The sequence below is a fragment of the Ictalurus punctatus genome, chromosome 12, assembly GCF_001660625.3.
Source record: "Ictalurus punctatus breed USDA103 chromosome 12, Coco_2.0, whole genome shotgun sequence".
In the NCBI taxonomy this organism is placed as follows: domain Eukaryota; kingdom Metazoa; phylum Chordata; class Actinopteri; order Siluriformes; family Ictaluridae; genus Ictalurus; species Ictalurus punctatus.
Window position 1 is genome coordinate 2537013 of NC_030427.2, and position 19125 is coordinate 2556137.

A 19125-nucleotide genomic window follows, 5' to 3' on the forward strand; every position below is an offset into this window, starting at 1 on the left:
GTCTCTGAACTCGAGTGGACGCTCCATTGACCGGTCACTCTTCATGGACACACAGCTGGGTTCTGGTGAGTCTGATCTCTTTCCCTCCATCATTCTAGAATTAAACAGAAATATCAGCAATAATTAATACTCTGCTGTCTCAGCACTGTTACACAATGTGTTCATCATTAAACACCAATAATTCCATCTTTTTAATTCAGCTCCAGTCTGCACACTTATTCAAACAGGAGACACGCCTCATACCTCAGGAATTACACTGATGTCAGGAGTCCCAGTCACAGATAACTGACTCAGCTGGGTCTTAAAGCCTGTAGAGTTCACTGACTCAAAGCTACGCTGCTCTTCTCCTCCACATTACACAGTCCTTTTTACTCTTCTTCCAGTGAATGATTTCTCTAAACTGTTCTTAGATCAGATCAGTGATATATTCACTGCTATTAAACACCTTAAACCAAAGTCTAGTTCCTCTGTACACTAGTGAGTGTTTAGAGATACAGATCTGTTCCATGAGACGGTGTGTGTTTATTGCTGGTGAATGGAAAAGTAACTCACCTCTCGTCTCTCTTTAAGTCCTGTTCTCCAGACACACTCATGTTGGAGGTCATGTCTCCTTCTCCAGATTACAGCAGGACACACGTTTACTTCACTCCAACATCGGTGTGTTAAATCAAACCCTGTTTCAGCACAGAGTTCACTTACAGGAAATAGTCTCTGTATCAAGTCATAACACAACCTGTGTACATTCAAACTTCAGTACAAACCCACAAAACTCTTCTGCATCTAGTGCACATTCAGTGTGTTTATATATTATAGCTTTAGATGTAGATACTCACTGTGTTTTTACTCCTGAAATGGTGTATTTTCCCCTCCACACAAAATGGAGACTGACTTTCACTTTCACTGTCTACCTGTTTATTCTGCAGAGGGGGAGGGGCAGTGAGGTAGGGTAATAAAACACACACACACAGAGATATGGTTTGTTATCAGACAGCTTTCTGATCCATCGAGCAAAGGCCTGTAAATACTGAAAGTATAAGCCTGAAAACGCTGCAAATACAGAGAACAGAATTAACAGTCTGGTAAAATCTACATCACACACATTATCATTTCATTACCTTCATTTATTATCTCGTGACTTCATTCAGCTGTGCACGAACAACTATCAGAGCTCTATACAAATATATAAACTAAAATAAAATAACAGGAGCTAGAAACACTCAGCAGATCATTAGATAAAAAGCAGAACTCATACGCTGAGTAAGTTTCCTTAAATATCTGCAGAAATGTATTTTTCTGGTTTTCCCTTAATGAGAGCGAGTATCCTGATATTAGTGAGGATTGGTGTGTAAGTAGTTTCTGTGTGAATAATGAATGTTACTCAGAATAAAAGTGATGATGGAGAGTAAGTTAAACACATTGGTCAGACGAGTAACTAACCCAGTGTTTCCCAATCGAGGTTCTGTCTGATGAGAGCAGGGGTGCGTGTAAAAATCCTTCAGACATTTTCTAAAATGATCAAATGTGTAGAAAACATTTAATATAGATGAGAAACATCTGATGTCTGAAATAATAACACAGACACAGAAATAATAAGACAGATACACACACACACACACACACACACACACAACAATAATAATAATAATAATAATAATAATAAACTAGACCAGTACATTTCCTGAAGAAAATGTGTGCTGCTTGACATGGCAAAATTCAGATCAGGCGCCAATACTTTCGATAGCCGAAAGCGTAGCGTGCCAATATTTTTGACAGCCAGAAGAGTGGGGTGCCAATAATTTTGACAGCTGACGGCGTAGGGTGCCGTAATTTTGAGAGCTGGACGCCAATTCTTTTGAGAGCTGGAGTCACAGGGTGCCAATACTTCTGAGAGCTGGCCGTGTAGTGCAGCTATACTTTTTAGAGCTGGCCGTGTAGGGCGGAAATACTTTGGAGAGCCAGCCATGCGGGGTGCCAGTACTTTTGAGAGTCGGCCAGATTGGGCGCCAATACTTTTTAGAGCCGGGCGTGTATGGAGGCAATTCTTTAAGAGCTGGTGGTGTAGAGCGCCAATTCTTTCGCAACTCAATGGGAAATTTTCCGACTTTGCGCTTCCGTACCGGGAATGCCGACATTCCGATCACTTCCGTAATACATAGCACACCTCTCCTCAATAAACCGATCGATTCGACACCTCAACCGTCGATCTCCGACAAACGGTGCGGGACTTTCGCACCGAAAAAAAAACTGGAAGAAGAAGAATGATTATAATAAGTTTGCCAAATAACAATAATAGTGCTTTTCAAGGACCATTAATTATTATAATAATAATAATAATAATAATAATAATAATACTAAGTTGGCCGAAGAACAACAGTAGTGCTTTTCAAGCACCATTAATTATAATAATAATAATAATAATAATAATAATAATAATAATAATAATAATAATAATACTAAGTTGGCCGAAGAACAACAGTAGTGCTTTTCAAGCACCATTAATTATAATAATAACTAGACCGGTACATTTCCTGAAGAAAATGTGGATGGTGCTCGCCATGGCAAAACAGGAATGGGGCGAAAATACTTTCGAGAGCCGGACAGATATGGCACCAGCACTGTTAGAGCCGGCCGTGTAGTGCGCCATTATTCAATTCAATTTTATTTGTATAGCACTTTTTACAATAGACATTGTCTCAAAGCAGCTTTACAGAAATATCAACACGGTATACAGATGTGTCTTTGTGTGTTAACAGGAGCTCAGCTATTCTCTCTGAATAAAGAGGAACTTCGCGCTGTCATTCCTGAAGAAGGAGCGAGGGTGTACAGCCAAGTTGCCGTACAGAAGGCACTGCTGGAGGTAAACGCACACGCGCACACACACACACACACACACACACACACACACACACACACACACACACAGACACATGCTAATGATGTGTATAAATGATGAGTGTTTTTTCTCAGGATGTCAGAAAGGCAATAGAGCTGGAGGCAGTGATGGAGAAACAGAAGATGAAGGTGGATTTCACAGAGGAGAGTGGAACTCATACGCCTCGTACTCTAGCATACTACACCCCCCCCCACCTACACCCCATACTAGACCCACCCCCCACACTAGACCCCCCCCCACCTACACCCCATACTACACCCCCCATACTACACCCCCCCACCTACACCCCATACTACCCCCCCCACACTACCCCCCCCCCCCCCCAACACCCCATACTACCCCCCCCCCAACACACATGTAGTTTATATATACACATTGATGTACATGGTACGGTGTAATAAAAACCCATAACATTTATTTAATGCCTTTATACACACACACACACACACACACACACACACACACACACACACACACACACACACACACACACACGTCTGTGTGATATATTACAGACTATTCCTCACACACTTACACAAATCAACTGCCAGTTTATGGTAAAGCTGTCTAAATGTAAATGTTCAATCTTTGACTGTACATTCATAAATTATAATAACTTGTGTGGCATTCTCTGTTATTTTAAATATCTCTGTGTGTGTGTGTGTTTCAACATCATTTTACAAAAACACTATTCAACGTTTCATCAGAGAGTCTGCATCTTTTGATCAAAGTTGCATGGCGCGAGACCGTTCAGTGCTTTACAGGTTAATAACAGTATTTTATAATCAGTGTGAGATTTCACTGGGAGACAATGCAGTGTGGATAAGATCGGGGTGATGTGTCGTATCTTCTGGTTCTAGTTAGGACTCTAGCAGCTGCATTCTGGACTATTATAAAATACTCTTATTAACCTATAAAGCACTAAATGGTCTCGCGCCACAATATCTAAGCGACCTTTTGGTTTTATATAATCCGCCACGCCTACTTAGATCAAAAGATGCAGGCTATCTGACGGTACCTCGAATAGTGAAGGCTACAGCAGGGGGAAGAGCTTTCTCTTATAGAGCCCCACAGTTATGGAACAGTCTTCCTATTAGTGTTCTGGACTCAGACACAGTCTCAGTGTTTAAGTCTAAGCTTAAAACGTATTTGTTTACTCAAGCCTACCCTGACTAGATTCTGTTCTACTACTTCGCAGTCATAATGATCTTTTCTCTCCTCTCTCCTTTCACCGAGCCCCACACGAATTTATGGAGATACTAGAGATCCTGATCCTTTCTGCCTCTGGATGGAGCTCAAATCTTCTTTAATTCCAGACTGCTGGGACTACGGCTGCTCCTAACGCCATACAGACTTCATATGAATCCATAATGAACTTTTTCACACTAACTGTTGTTACCCAGATGAGGATGGGTTCCCTTCTGAGTCGGGTTCCTCTCAAGGTTTCTTCCTCTTAAAACATCTTAGGGAGTTTTTCCTTGCCACCGTCGCCACTCAGTGTCTTGCTCAGTTGGGATAAATTCACACCTTTAATATCTGTATACCGTGTTGATATTTCTGTAAAGCTGCTTTGAGACAATGACTGCGTTTACATGGACAACAATAATCCACTCTTAATCTAATTAAGACCATAATTTGATTAAGAAACTACCATGTAAACAGCAATTTTTTACCTTAATCTAATTATGGTCATAATCTAATTAAGATCTAATCGAATTAAGACAGGTGGAGTACTCCTGTTTTAATCGTATTATGGACGTGTATTACACGCATGTAAACACCTTAATCACATTATGAACGTCGTGTGAGTTTTCACCACATTTTGCGACAGGACACGATCACACACGGCAGTTTTACGCTTTACGGCGAACAAGAGCGTTCGGCTGTGTCCCAAACTGCATATTTGCCTACTATAGACCGGTAGTGGGAAAAATACATGCATCATGAATTGAATGTCTCTGTACATTGCTGCATTCATCTTTCCCTCGATCCTGACTAGTCTCCCACTTCCTGCCGCTGAAAAACATCCCCACAGCATGATGCTGCCACCACCATGCTTCTCTGTAGGGATGGTATTGGCCAGGTGATGACTGGTGCCTGGTTTCCTCCAGACATGATGCTTGCCATTCAGGCCAAAGAGTTCAATCTTTGTTTCATCATGGTCTGAGAGTCCTTCAGGTGCCTTTTGGCAAACTCCAGGTGATCTGTCATGTGCCTTTTACTGAGGAGTGGGTTCCGTGTGGCCACTCTACCATACAGGCCTGATTGGTGGAGTGCTGCAGAGATGGTTGTTCTTCTGGAAGGTTCTCCTCTCTCCACAGAGACACGCTGGAGCTCTGTCAGAGTGACCATCGGGTTTCTGGTCACCTCCCAGACTAAGGCCCTTCTCCCCCGACCGCTCAGTTTGGCCGGGCGGCCAGCTCTAGGATGAGTCCTGCTGGTTCCAGACTTCCTCCATTTACGGATGATGGAGGCCACTGTGCTCATTGGGACCTTCAATGCTGCAGAAATGTTTCTGTACCCTTCCCCAGATCTGTGCCTCGATACAATCCTGTCTCGGAGGTCTACAGTCAGTTCCTTGGACTTCATGGCTTGGTTTGTGCTCTGACATGCAGTGTTAACTGTGCAACCTTATATAGACAGGTGTGTGCCTTTCCAAATCATGTCCAATCAACTGAATTTACCACAGGTGGACTCCCATCACGTTGTAGAAACATCTGAAGGATGATCAGTGGAACCAGGATGCACCTGAGCTCAATTTTGAGTGTCATGGCAAAGGGTGTGAATACTTATGTACATGTGCTTTTTTTGTTTTTTATTTTTAAATAAATTTGAAAAGATTTCAAACAAACTTCTTTCACGTTGTCATTATGGGGTATTGTTAGTAGAATTTTGAGGAAAATAATGAATTTAATCCATTTTGGAATAAGACTGTAACATAACAAAATGTGGAGAAAGTGAAGCGCTGTGAATACTTTCTGGATGCACTGTACATCACTACAATTACAATCACCACAGATGGAAACTGGATGTGTGTTTGTGAGTGTGTGTGTGTGTGTGTGTGTCTGTGTGTACCTCAGTATCTCCAGTGTACAGTGTGTGTGTGTGTGTGTGTGTGTGTGTGTCTGTGTGTGTGTGTGTGTGTACCTCAGTGTCTCCAGTGTACAGTGTGGATTCTCCAGTCCAGCAGAGAGCAGCTTCACTCCTGAATCCTGCAGGTTATTGTCACTCAGGTCCAGTTCTCTCAGTCTGGAGGAGTTTGATCTGAGAACTGAGGACAGAACTCTACAGCTTTCCTCTGTGAGAAAACACCCTCAACCTGGGGGAGAAATGATGATATATCAGAACACTGATCACACACACACACACACACACACACACAGCCATAATACAGCTAAAGTTTCCCATGTAACAGAAATGTGAGTGTGTTTCTCTCACACACAGAAATCAGAGTACAGGACACCACATCAGCGTTATTATTATTATTATTATTATTATTATTATGAATAATAATAACATCATCAGTTACAATGATCCTTAAAGGACTGAAAACATTTTTATTTGAACAAATGCTTCCTTATAATTGAAACATGAAGCCATTTGAAAAGACCCATGACACTTTGGAATGTTGAGACCATGCGCGATCAAAACGTAAATGAGCCTTGGAGTCACTCTTAAGCCTTGTCTCATTCTCCATCGCGGTTACGGCTGGTAAAGAAGGTTGGCACATTGAAACGATCAAAACATAAACCATCAGAACATAAATGAACCAAGGAAATGCACTTAAATCTTGTCTCATGCCCCCTTCCTCTGATGGCCAAGAGAACATGGCACTGGACTTGGAATGCACTGGGGTCTCCCCTACGCAACTTGAAGCCTGCTCAAGGCATGTCAGCGGTCTGTGTCAACTAACTCGTGTGCACTATCTTCCCGACTGCAGAGAGAAAAGGGCACTGGACTTGAACTACACTGGGGTTTCACCTGCGCAACTTGAAGCCTGTTATGAAACTGTGTCGTAATGCAGAGAGAACTCTATTCAGATGAGCAAGAAAGCACCTTGGCATTCATCAAACACGCTTGTGCAAAACAAATTTTCTATCCTAGGAAAATGCTTTGACGTAAAGTAAGTCGTCCGAATGTGTTCATGTAAACTAGTAAATACTTAATTACTAATTACTTGACTGAAGTGAACGTACTGAAGAGGGCGTCCACATGCAGAAACCTGAGAATATAAACGAGACTGCAAAGTTGTTGTTGAAGAAGGGTCGAACACGGACAAACATGTCCGTCGGCTCCAGTAGAATAGCCTAGTGTTTCCTTAAATCACTTTGAGGCGTCGGACTCTAAATCCAGCGGGGTTTTCTTGCGCAGGTATGACCCCTGCTTGCAGCTTTGTCAGCTGTAGGTGTCAAGTCACTGGTGCTCAATCTCCTGCTGTTTATTTAAAGCAGAGTATGTATGCACCCTAACCCTAAAGTTTCCCATGTAACAGAAATATGAGTGCGTTTGTCTCACACAGAAATCAGAGGACATGACAGCACATCAGCATTATTATTATTATTATTATTATTATTATTATTATTATTAATAATAATAACATCATCAGTTACAATGATCCTTAAAGGACTGAAAACATTTTTGTTTGAACAAATGCTTCATTATAATTGAAACATGAAGCCATTTTTTAATAAAAGTATTAAAAAGTCTCCTATTTAAAAATAAACAAAATAAATAAAATAAATAAGAAATCTCCCATTTGAACAAAAGATGAGATACAATAATACTTTATTAATCCCAACGTGGAGAAATGAGGGAATTAGGAGGAAAAAGGAGCAGGACCTGCTGTGGCTTTGTTTGGAAATATTTTTGTTGGTGAAATAGAACAGAAACAGACAATATTGAGTGTAAAATGTACGTCAGGTAATATTATCTTATTATTTACATGTTAGCATAGCATGTTAAATTAACTACTAAATAAAAATCACATCAGCTGTATGAGCTTTTAAATAACGTCCTATTATTATTATTATTATTATTATTATTATTAACATTTACTGTAGCTGCACAGCCAGACTGCTCCTGTACCTTTAACACACACACACACACACACACACACACACACACACACACACACACACACACAGACACACACACAGACATTCTTGTAATTATAACATTCTGGGGTCAGTAGTCCCACCCATGTATTGTGGGGACACCACTTTCCTGAGGTCCTACAGATGTTAAAAAAATCAGGCATGTATAATTTAAGCCTGAGAACACATATCATCTCAAATTCTGGATTTAAATCTCAAAATTTCTGTGCTTGTTTTTTTCACACCTAATGTGGACATAACAAGAACTCATCATTAACGGGGACCTAATTTGCATGCACAGCAAATTAACTGGTTTTCATGTTGTAGTGGGGACATCACTACATAGTTAATCTGCATACACACAGATCAGGTAGTTCAACAAGGGGACATGGTTTTAAAAAACAAAGTTGTCAATTTAACTCTAATTATTTATACAAAATTACAAACTAAGTATGTCCAATTTAGAGGGCTGTCTGTAAAGCAGATATGATGTGTATTTTCTCTATTTGAAGGTTTAAGCTTCTCATGAAATTAAATTGAACAGTTGTTCTTAATTGTTTATACGAAGGACTCTTAGCCTTATTTGTGAAATATGCAATCAGTGAAAGTTTGGTTTCAAAAAGCTCTCTTACACAAATTTCAATATCTGCACGTAATAGATAACAGACTACATTTCTTTGGAGCTTTCTATTTCCAACAGAGGAACCTTTTGAGAAACCTAGGAACTTGTTAAGGAAGGTGTTACCAGTGCTATTATTAGTTTTGAGGCTATAATTCTAAGAAGCGTTTCATTTCCTGCTCCAAAGTATACAATTTTTTTTGTGGAATAGAAAGTAGAGGTGCTTGCTGTACTGAACCTCACTTATTTATCACAGGCATGCATCACAAATTAACACTATCCCCAGTCATTTTGGCAAGTCAAAATGACAAAGAAACTCATCCTTTTGATATTTTAGCTGCATGAAGGATTTGTTTATTGGTCTGGATCTCTAATCAAGTGAAAAATTGTCAGTCAGATGAAAAAACCCTGTCTATTCAACATTATAAAGACAACTTGAGTCTTGAGCTTCTTTACTGTAAAAGACAACAAATATTTGCCCATTAAAGTACACAACCACTAAGCTCACATGTGCCATGAATGAACTTGGACTCATTTAAGTTTGACATAACACTTCTGCTTACTACATATAGCCAGCTCAAAGTTAAACATATTGAGAAAAATAAAGATACTAGCCAAACACAGACACACAACCAAATGTCATAAACACAATTCTATATCCACTTAACTGACTAAGCTAAAAAGTGACAGTAACAACTTAATAATGTATGTTGAGGTAGCTAATTTTGATTCCAGGCAGCCTAAACATGTAAATGGGTAGCACACTGAAGCTTTATGGAGAGGTGTGATTGAAAGGCAGGATTAAAAGTGCCAGCAAACTACACAATTCTAATATTTATGATCCAGAAAAGGTGTAGACGGTGATGGCTGCTGTTTCTCCTGGCCATTGCTCTCAGCAGTGTCCCCCTCCATAATCTGCATATTTAATAGACATTTGGAAAATCTAAAAGAGGAATATGCAACAGAAAGCAAATATGCTGTTCAATACGACAAAAACAATAATTATTTCACTATAGGAATTAAGTTTATGATTTCAGGGTTAGATATGGGATACTTTGGAAGACTTTGGGATAATTATGATGCATTCAGAACGAATTCACAGTAATAACACAGTTCAGGTTTAAGTGACCTATGGGGACACTGTTCTAAATTCACATATCTATTCAGCTATCACAAGACTCCATCACACACACCTGAATAAAACATGCTTTGTGGGGACTCCGTATGGTAACTATTAACAGACAAGATTATATAACAGAAAGCAAACATGCTGTTCAATACGACAAAAACAATAATTATTTCACTATAGGAATTAAGTTTGTGATTTCAGGGTTAGATATGGGATACTTTGGAAGACTTTGGGATAATTACGGTGCATTCAGACACACACATGTTTTGTAGTTCATGCTTAAACGTGGCAGTAAAATACCTGAAGCAGATCAGATGAACAATAATGTCTAATTTTATTGTTAATGCACAAGCACAAAATTAGTTGTGCAACAAAAATGAATTGCGACATTGCCGGATAAGACAATGTTTATCTTTTAATAATTTTTAAATTGTGAAAACAGAGAGGGAGATACCCTGCATACCTTGCTACACCAAGGCCAGTCTCCTCCTCTGTAATTGTAGGTAATTTCATCACCTTCTTTAAAGTCTGTTAAAGCAAACAGACCAAGATGTGGGCTTCCATCCACTTCAGTCTTCTGCATTCTGCCATTTGGGTGCTTGTGGTCATCATTAACCAGCCTAGCAAAAGATCCGTCTTCTTTTGCAGCATCAATACTTAATACACAACGAGAGAAAGAGAGAAGTATTCAGTGACCGAATATTCCACATCAAATTCTACAAATATGATAGCTCTGCACAGAATTTTTATTGTTAACGGTCAGATGTAAATGTTTAAGTGGACAAATACTTTACAACTGCAATTTTCAAGTACAATGAAAGTACACTTTGAAGAAAAACTATGCAGACATCGTCATTTTTTATGCAGGTTAATTCTATGGATCATTTTATTAGTGGTGCTTTCAAAAGCACTAATATTGTTCCCTTGCATACTTAATAATAATTATTATTATTATTACTCTCTGGCCGGCGTTCAAAAGTAATGGGACCCCGCACGGCCAGCTCTCAAAAGTACTGGCGCCCTTGACAGTCGGCTCTAAAATGTATTGGCGCACTACACGGCAGGCTCTAACAATGCTGGTGACATATCTGTCCGGCTCTGGAAAGTATTGGTGCCCTACGCTGTCGGCTCTCGGAAGTATTGGCACCCGTCCCTGTTTCGCCAACGCAAGCACCACTCACATTTTCTTCAGGAAATGTACCGTTCCAGTTATTATTATTCTTCGTCCACTTTTTTTTGGAGCGTAACTAGTCCCGCACCGTTTGTCGGAGATCGACGGGTGAGGTGTTGAATCGATCGGCTTATTGAGCAGAGGTGTGCTATGACTTTTATAAGCGATCGGAATGCCGGAATTCCCGCTACGGAAGCTCAAATTCTGAAAATTTCCCATAGACTTGCATTGACTTTCGAAAGTATTGGCCCTCTAAGGAGAAAGCTCTAAAAGTTTTGCCTCTGTACACGTTCGGCTCTAAAAAGGATTGGCACACGATCTGTTCGGCTCTCAGAATTATTGGCACCCTATCCGGCCGGCGCTCAAAAGTATTGGCACCCCGCATGGCTGGCGCTCAAAAGTATTGGCACCCCGCATGGCTGGCGCTCAAAAGTATTGGCACCCCGCACGGCCGGCGCTCAAAAGTACTGGCGCCCTTGACGGCTGGCTCTAAAAAGTATTGGCGCACTTCACAGCTGGCTCTAACAATGCTGGCGCCCCATCTGTCTGGCTCTTGAAAGTATTGGCGCCCTACGCTGTCGGCTCTCAAAAGTATTGCCGCCCTTAGCGTCCAGCACGCGAAAGTATTGGCACCCTACGCTTTCGCCTCTCGAATATATTAGTGCCCGATGCATCCAGCTCTCGAAAGTATTGGTGCCCTACGAGTCCGGCATTCAAAAGTATTTGCGCCCTATTTGTCCAGCTTTAAAAGTATTGGCACCCTACACGGCCAGTATAGTGCTGACACATGCTAGCAACATGCCAGCATGATGCTAAAACATGCCAGCATGATGCTAAAACATGCCAGCATGATGCTAAAACATGCTAAAATATGCTAGCATGATGCTAAAACGTGCTAGCATGATGCGAAAATGAGCACATACATGCTAGCATGATGCTAACACATGCTAGCATGATGCTAAAACATGCAAGCATCATGCTAAACCCCCCTAGCAACCTATTCGTCCGACTCTCGAAAGTATTGGCGCCCTACGCTGTTGGCTCTCAAAAGTATTGGTGCCCAATCTGAATTTTGCCACACAAGCACCACTCACATTTTCTGAAGAAAATGTACCGATCTAGTTATTATTATAATAATTATTCTTCTTCTTCCACTTTTTTTTGGAGTGTAACTAGTCCCGCACCGTTTGTCGGAGATCGACGGGTGAGGTGTGGAATCGATCAGCTTATTGAGGAGATGTGTGCTATGACTTTTATAAGCGATCGGAATGCTGGAATTCCTGCTACGGAAGCTGAAAGTTGGAAAATTTCCCATAGACTTGCATTGAGTTTCGAAAGTATTGGCCCTCTAAGGAGAAAGCTCTAAAAATTTTGCCTCCGTACACATTCGGCTCTAAAATTTATTGGCACACGATCTGTTCGGCTCTCAGAAGTATTGGCACCCTTTCTGGCCCGCTCTCAAAAGTATTGGCACCCCGCATGGCCAGCTCTCAAAAGTACTGGAGCCCTTGAAGGTCGGCTCTAAAAAGTATTGGCGCACTACCCGGCAGGCTCTAACAGTGCTGGTGCCATATCTGTCCGGCTCTCGAAAGTATTGGCGCCCTACGCCGTCGGCTCTCGGAAGTATTGGCACCTGTCCCTGTTTCGCCAACGCAAGCACCATTCACATTTTCTTCAGGAAATGTACCGGTCTAGTTATAATTATTATCCTTCTTCCACTTTTTTTTCAGCTCGTAACTAGTCCCGCGCCGTTTTTCAGAGATCGACGGGTGATGTGCCAAATCGATCGGCTTATTGAGGAGATGTGTGCTATGACTTTTGGAAGCAATCGGAATGCTGGAATTCCCGGTACGGAAGCTCAAAGTCAGAAAATTTCCCATAGACTTGCATTGAGTTTCGAAAGTATTGGCCCTCTAAAGAGAAAGCTCTAAAAGTTTTGCCTCCGTACACGTTCAGCTCGAAAATGTATTGGCACACGATCTGTTCAGCTCTCAGAAGTATTGGCACCCTATCTGTCCGGCTCTCGAAAGTATTGGCACCCTACGTGGGCGGCTCTTGAATGTATTGGCGCCCTGTCCCAATTTCACCACGGCAAGCACCGCTCACATTTTCTTCAGGAAATGTACTGGTCTAGTTATAATTATTCTTCTTCCACCTTCGTGCCATTTTACCTCTAAAGAAAATGTTTATATATTGAGATTTTCAGTCCCTAGTGATGTTCTGAGTAAGAAAATAACCATATCCGTGCTTGCTAATAACTTTGCTGAGTGAGAACCTGTTCTACACACAGATCACAGCTCAGCTGCGGTGTTTAGAGACGCAGAATAAAAGGAGCGCGCTGTAGTTACAACATCGAACACATCACACCACCGCCCAGCGCTTTACAGATTCATAACAAACTAATAACTGGAACTAATGAGCTCGGCTCGGTCCAGACTACTGTCCACCCTGTCCTCGATTTCAGAGGCTTTAAACTCAATCCAGCGCTCAGATCGATAACTATTTAGGAAGCCTGACTCTGCTATTTATAACCGAACTATCCGTTACATGGTGAAGCTAGTTACAGAAGTCGGTGTAACACTAAATATTCACATGACATGACAACCACCAAAGCCTATTTAATATATTAACTTCATTTTATTAACTTATTGTACTTACTAATGTGCTGGATTGGTTCAAGTGTGTGCTAACTCTGGCTAGTAAAGTCCGCTAGCATAACAATTACTTTAATATTGCGATTCAATTATAAATAAAGTCTTAAAGCACGGAAATAAAATTACAAACTGCAAAAAAAATTATAATAATAACTTACCTTTCGTTGTATTTGGTCTCGTTGCCGCAGTAGAATCACTCATTAGGGCAATGGAAAGCAGCTGGTGCTATTAGCCTGTGACAGCCAGGGCAGATGGGAAATGTAGTTCTTTTCCTACTTCCTGTGTGGTGTTTACGAACTATTAGTGCAGTCAAAAAAACTACACTCCGCCATAACCCGACTTTCGGATTTCGTTTTACTGTTTAGAGCAGGGGTCGGGAACCTATGGCTCGCGAGCCAGATGTGGCTCTTTTGATGGCTGCATCTGGCTCGCAGACAAATCTTTAATTAAAAAAAAAATAATAACGTTAAAAATATAAAACATTCTCATGTATTTCAATCCATTCATTTCCTACCGCTCATGTTCATGGTTGCGGGTGGCTGGAGCCAATCACAGCTGTCCTCCGGGACAACTCCAAATTTTTATTGGATAATGCGTAACGCACACGGGTCGTTGTGAGGTCAGGAAGTAAACTTCCCTCCTTTTAATCAAGTAGTCAGCTAGCTAATTGCAGAAACCCTTTTATCGAAGAAGATGACTAAAAGAAAAAAAAAGATGAGTATCGTACTGGACAGGAATGGACAGAGGAATTCGCCTTTGTGGAGAGAGCAGCTTCTGCAGTGTGTCTAATATGCAATGATAAAATTGCATCGATGAAACGGTGAAAATGCAAGGCGTTGGAAATACAGTCTTATCCCTTCAACAAGCAGTGTTTGCATTTGAAAACAAGCTAGAACTCTTCATCGCCGACATTGAAACAGGTCGTTTACTACACTTTGAAAAACTGGGAGAGTTTAAAGATGCATACACAGCAAGTGACCCTGCTCAACATCTTGATCTTCAGCAGCTAGCGGGCTTCACATGTAATCTCCTGCAGTCATTCAAAGCGCGCTTTGGAGAATTTCGTGAGCGCACTCGTCTTTTTAAGTTCATCACCCATCCACACGAGTGTGCAGTGGACAGGCCGACCTGAGTTACAGCCCCGGTGTCTCCGTCAGAGATCCTGAGCTACAAGCTGCTGACCTGAAGGCCTCAGACATGTCGGTGAATAAGTTCAAGTCACTGGATGAAGATTTGGGAAGACTTGCACGACAGCAAGCAGAGTTGGCGAGCAAACACAAGTGGGGAGAAATTAAAAAACTTCAACCCGCGGACCAGCTGATTGTCAAAACTTGGAACGCGCTTCCCGTCACATAGCACACACTGCAGCGTGTGAGTATTGCTCTACTGACAATGTTTGCCTCTACGCATGCATGTGAGCAGTCTTTCTCACATCTAAAGAACATTAAGATCAACCTACGATCACGTTTAACGGATGGAAGTCTCAACGCCTGCATGAAGCTTAACCTCACCACATATCACCCAGACTACAAAGCCATCAGCAAAACCCTGCAGCACCAGAAGTCGCATTAATGCCAAGAAGTACTTTATTCATCATTGGTTAGCAACAGCACAACAACGTTATTAAAAATAATTCAGAGACTTATTGTACTTTAAAAGTGTTGGTCTTACATAAAATGCACACATTTACTTGTATTTAGTTTTAAACATATTGTATGGCTCTCACGGAATTACATTTTAAAATATGTGGCGTTCATGGCTCTCTCAGCCAAAAAGGTTCCCGACCGCTGGTTTAGAGATTTTAAAAAAGTGTCATTTCGCTGTGCGAAAATTTAAAAACTCAAACTTTAATTACTATTAAGACTTATAATTATTTGGAAAACATGATAACTATCTGTTCTGACTTATTAATGTTTAGCTTATGCTAACAATCTAACCTTCTAACAGTCTAATTAGGCTTTTAACTTACCAGTCACTTTTTGTACACTTACATTTTCTGTTAATTTTAACTTGTAATCAAATATCAATATTAATGCCCAGTTGAACAAAACTTTAAAAATATTACCTCTTTGTTTTAAAGCTTTTTAATCTGCTAACAGGTAATAGAGCTAATGTGCATATGCAGATTAGCCACAGTCCTTTACTAAGTGGGTGGTACCATAATTTGCATAAATTAGATTTGCAGAGTGTGTGAAGTGGTTGGCCAAGCCCCTCCCCCAATAAATACCGGTTCCAGACTAAAGGGGGCGACATAGACCAAACCGATCACACACACAGTTTGTCCAGATCATGCGTTATATGCCAAAGATAAAAAATTGTGAGGCGTCTATTTACAGCCTCCTCAACACTTTTCAATGCATCACCCCTGTGAGGACGTGGATTTTTGTCCCCATAATGTTTTTGGTCCCCATGAGGTTGCTGTGTAAACATGATGATGTCCCCATGAAGTGATAATTACAAACACACTCTTTGTCTCACTCTCTCACAAACACACACACTCTCTCACACGTACACTCTCTCACACACACACACCCACACACACTCTCTCTCTCTCACACACACACACACCCTTTCTCTCACACGCACACTCTCTCACACACACACAATCACACACACTCACACACACACACACAGACACACTCTCTGTCTCACAGACACACTGTCTCTCACACAGACAGACACACTCTCACAAGACACTCTCTCTCACACACATAGACACTCTCTCACACAGACACTCTCTGTCTCTCACACACAGACACACTCTCTCTCTCTCGCACGGACACTCTCTCACAGACACATTCTCTCTCTCACTTGCACAGACACACTGTCTCTCACACAGACACACTCTCTCTCTCACACAGACACACACTCTCTTTCTCACACAGACACACTCTCTGTCTCTCACACTCAGACTCTCTCTCTCTCTCTCTCTCTTTCTCTCTCTCTCGTGTGCGCATGGACTGAGTGTGTGGGCGGAGTGGGAGCGGTAGTGAGTGAGTGTGTACGGCGCGTGGCCGAGGCCGCTGCTCCAAAGTTCGCTTCTTCATTTTTCTACCTGTCTTTTCTTCAGAAATACGATTTCCTTTTAGGTCTTTGGTTTCTGAGGGGGTCTTAATTTACTATTGTTTGGTGTGTGTGTGTGTGTGTGTGTGTGTGTGTGTGCGCAGGTGTGTGTGTGTGTTTGTGTGTGTGTGTTTGTGTGCGCGCGCGCGCGTGTGTGTGTGTGCGCAGGTGTGTGTGTGTGTTTGTGTGTGTGTGTGTGTGTGTGTGTGTGTGCGCGCGCGTGTGTGTGTTTGTGTGTGTGTGTGTGCGCGCGTGTGTGTGTTTGTGTGTGTGTGTGTGTGTGCGCGCGCGCGTGTGTGTGTTTGTGTGTGTGTGTGTGCGCGCGTTTGTGTGTGTGTGTGTGTGCGTTTGTGTGATTTTTTTCCCGCTGGCCTGGGCGGCTGTTTCCATGGTTGGGAAGCATGGCTGCCCCAGGTACGGGGAAATATGATTCCCTCACGCGGCGGCATGCTATTAAAGTAGCCACTACCGCCAGCGTTGAGGAGGTGTGTCTGGCCGTGGGGGAGAGTGTTGGACACGACAACATTCTGTCTGCGGCCCGGATGAATAGTGCCGTCGTGCTGTTTCTGAAAACGGTGGAGTTAGTAAACGAAATGGTGGACAGTGGAGTTGTGCTTGATGGTGTGTTCCACTTAGTGCTTCCTTTATCAACCCTGTGTAAAAAAGTCATCCTGTCGAATGTTCCTCCTTTTATTAAGGACGAGGTTCTGTCACAAACTCTATCCCGCTATGGAAAACCAGTCTCTCAGATCAAGAAGATCGCGACTACAAGTAAATCCCCTCGTGTAAAACATATCGTGTCTTTCAGACGGTGTGTGTACATGGTTCTGAAGGATAATAATGATCTGGATCTGACACTCAATGTAAAGGTGGAGGATTTTAATTATGTTATTTACACTACTACTACTACAATGAAGTGTTGTGGGTGTGGTTTATCTGGTCATCTGGTGAGGGCCTGTCCGGAAAAACGGGTAAATCCTGAAAATGATAATAATGCTAATGCGGCCGCTGGTAACGAGGTTACTGCTGGAGAGGGCGTTGGGGTGGATGGGGCCCACACACCAGGAGAGGGAGCAGCAGCACCTTCTCAGGTGGAGACACCTGAAGCTGGCCCCTCTCACCAGGGTGTCAGTGCTAAACCAGGTGAAGAAGAGAAGGCTGAGACTGAGCCGGATTTAGGTGATAAGGGTACACAGGACAGTACGGTGTCACTAGATAGTGTGGATCCGTCCCTTGTTGATGAAGTTGCGGATGATAGCTCTCATATGGATACAGAAGAGAACGTGTTCAAGGTGCCATAGAGAAAGAGATGGAGAAATCGTCCTCATGCACAGGCTAAGAGGAAAGATGTCGCAGAGGAGCTGAATTCTGTGGAGGTAGAGAGCGAAAGCGAAGCGTCTGACTGTAGTATTACATGTAGTGTAAATCTAAGTGGCTTTTCGAGCCATGAATATAGCGTGGACGACATCAAGGCTTTTCTGAGAAAGACTAAGCATGCTAGGAATGTAAGGATAGACGAGTTTTTTCCGGATGTGGAACAGTTCATTAAAAAAACAAGGGGGTTTATGGGAGAAGGGGGTTTCACTGATCAGGAGGGATACCGTCTAAAGAAAATCCTTACAAAAGTCAATGTAATGTTAGACAATAACGATAGTGACAGTCAATCCTAGACATCATGTACGTAAATCTATTATTTTTCCTCATATTTATGAGTGAGTTTCGAATCGCTTCGTTGAATTTAAATGGAGCAAGGGAAAGAAATAAAATATTTTTGTTATTTGAAACGGTGAAGCAAAAGAAAATTGATGTAATCTTTGCTCAGGAAACCCACACAGACGCTAATAATGCTGCGGACTGGGCCAGGGAGCTTAAAGGGTTATCCGTTTTAAGTCATAAGACATCCACCAGTGGGGGAGTAGCTATTTTATTTTCCCATAATTTTATCCCCTGTTCTTATCAAGTTGATGAAATCATAAAGGGTCGACTGTTAAAGGTTAGAGCTCAATATGAGAATAGGTGGGTCGTTTTTGTTTGTGTTTATGCCCCGACCACGGCCATTGAAAGAATGTTATTTTTACGAAGCTTAGATGATGTCCTGAAGAATTGTGACTGATGATTTTTGTATTCTATGGGGGGATTTTAATTGTACAGAGCTGGGTATAGACAGGAATCATGTAGAGCCCCATATGCCATCACGTAGAAGGTTAGTCAAGTTAATGAATTCCGGTGACCTTGTGGACATTTGGAGAAATTTTCACCACATGCAAAAGCAGTATACCTGGGTGCACTCCTACAATAATATGCTCTCTATGGCCAGATTGGATAAATTTGATGGTTTTAAACAGCAGTTAAGTGCTTTTAGAAGTTGTGTAATTATACCAGTAGGATTTACGGACCATTGTATGGTTCTGTCTACTGTGTATTTAAGTAAACTCAAGCATAAGAGTGCGTATTGGCATTTTAACACAAGTCTATTGCAAGACGGTCATTTTAAGGATGTGTT

The 19125-nt window shown here is 41.8% G+C and overlaps 1 long non-coding RNA gene across 1 annotated transcript; it reads right to left on the reverse strand.

Annotated features, from left to right (window-relative positions):
* Positions 1-8842: 8842 nt before the first annotated feature.
* Positions 8843-14230, reverse strand: LOC128634201 (uncharacterized). Its single transcript, XR_008397489.1, has 3 exons — positions 13718-14230; positions 10198-10390; positions 8843-9548 (listed from the first exon to the last, which is right to left on the reverse strand). It is a non-coding gene; the product is annotated as an uncharacterized LOC128634201 (long non-coding RNA).
* Positions 14231-19125: the final 4895 nt, after the last annotated feature.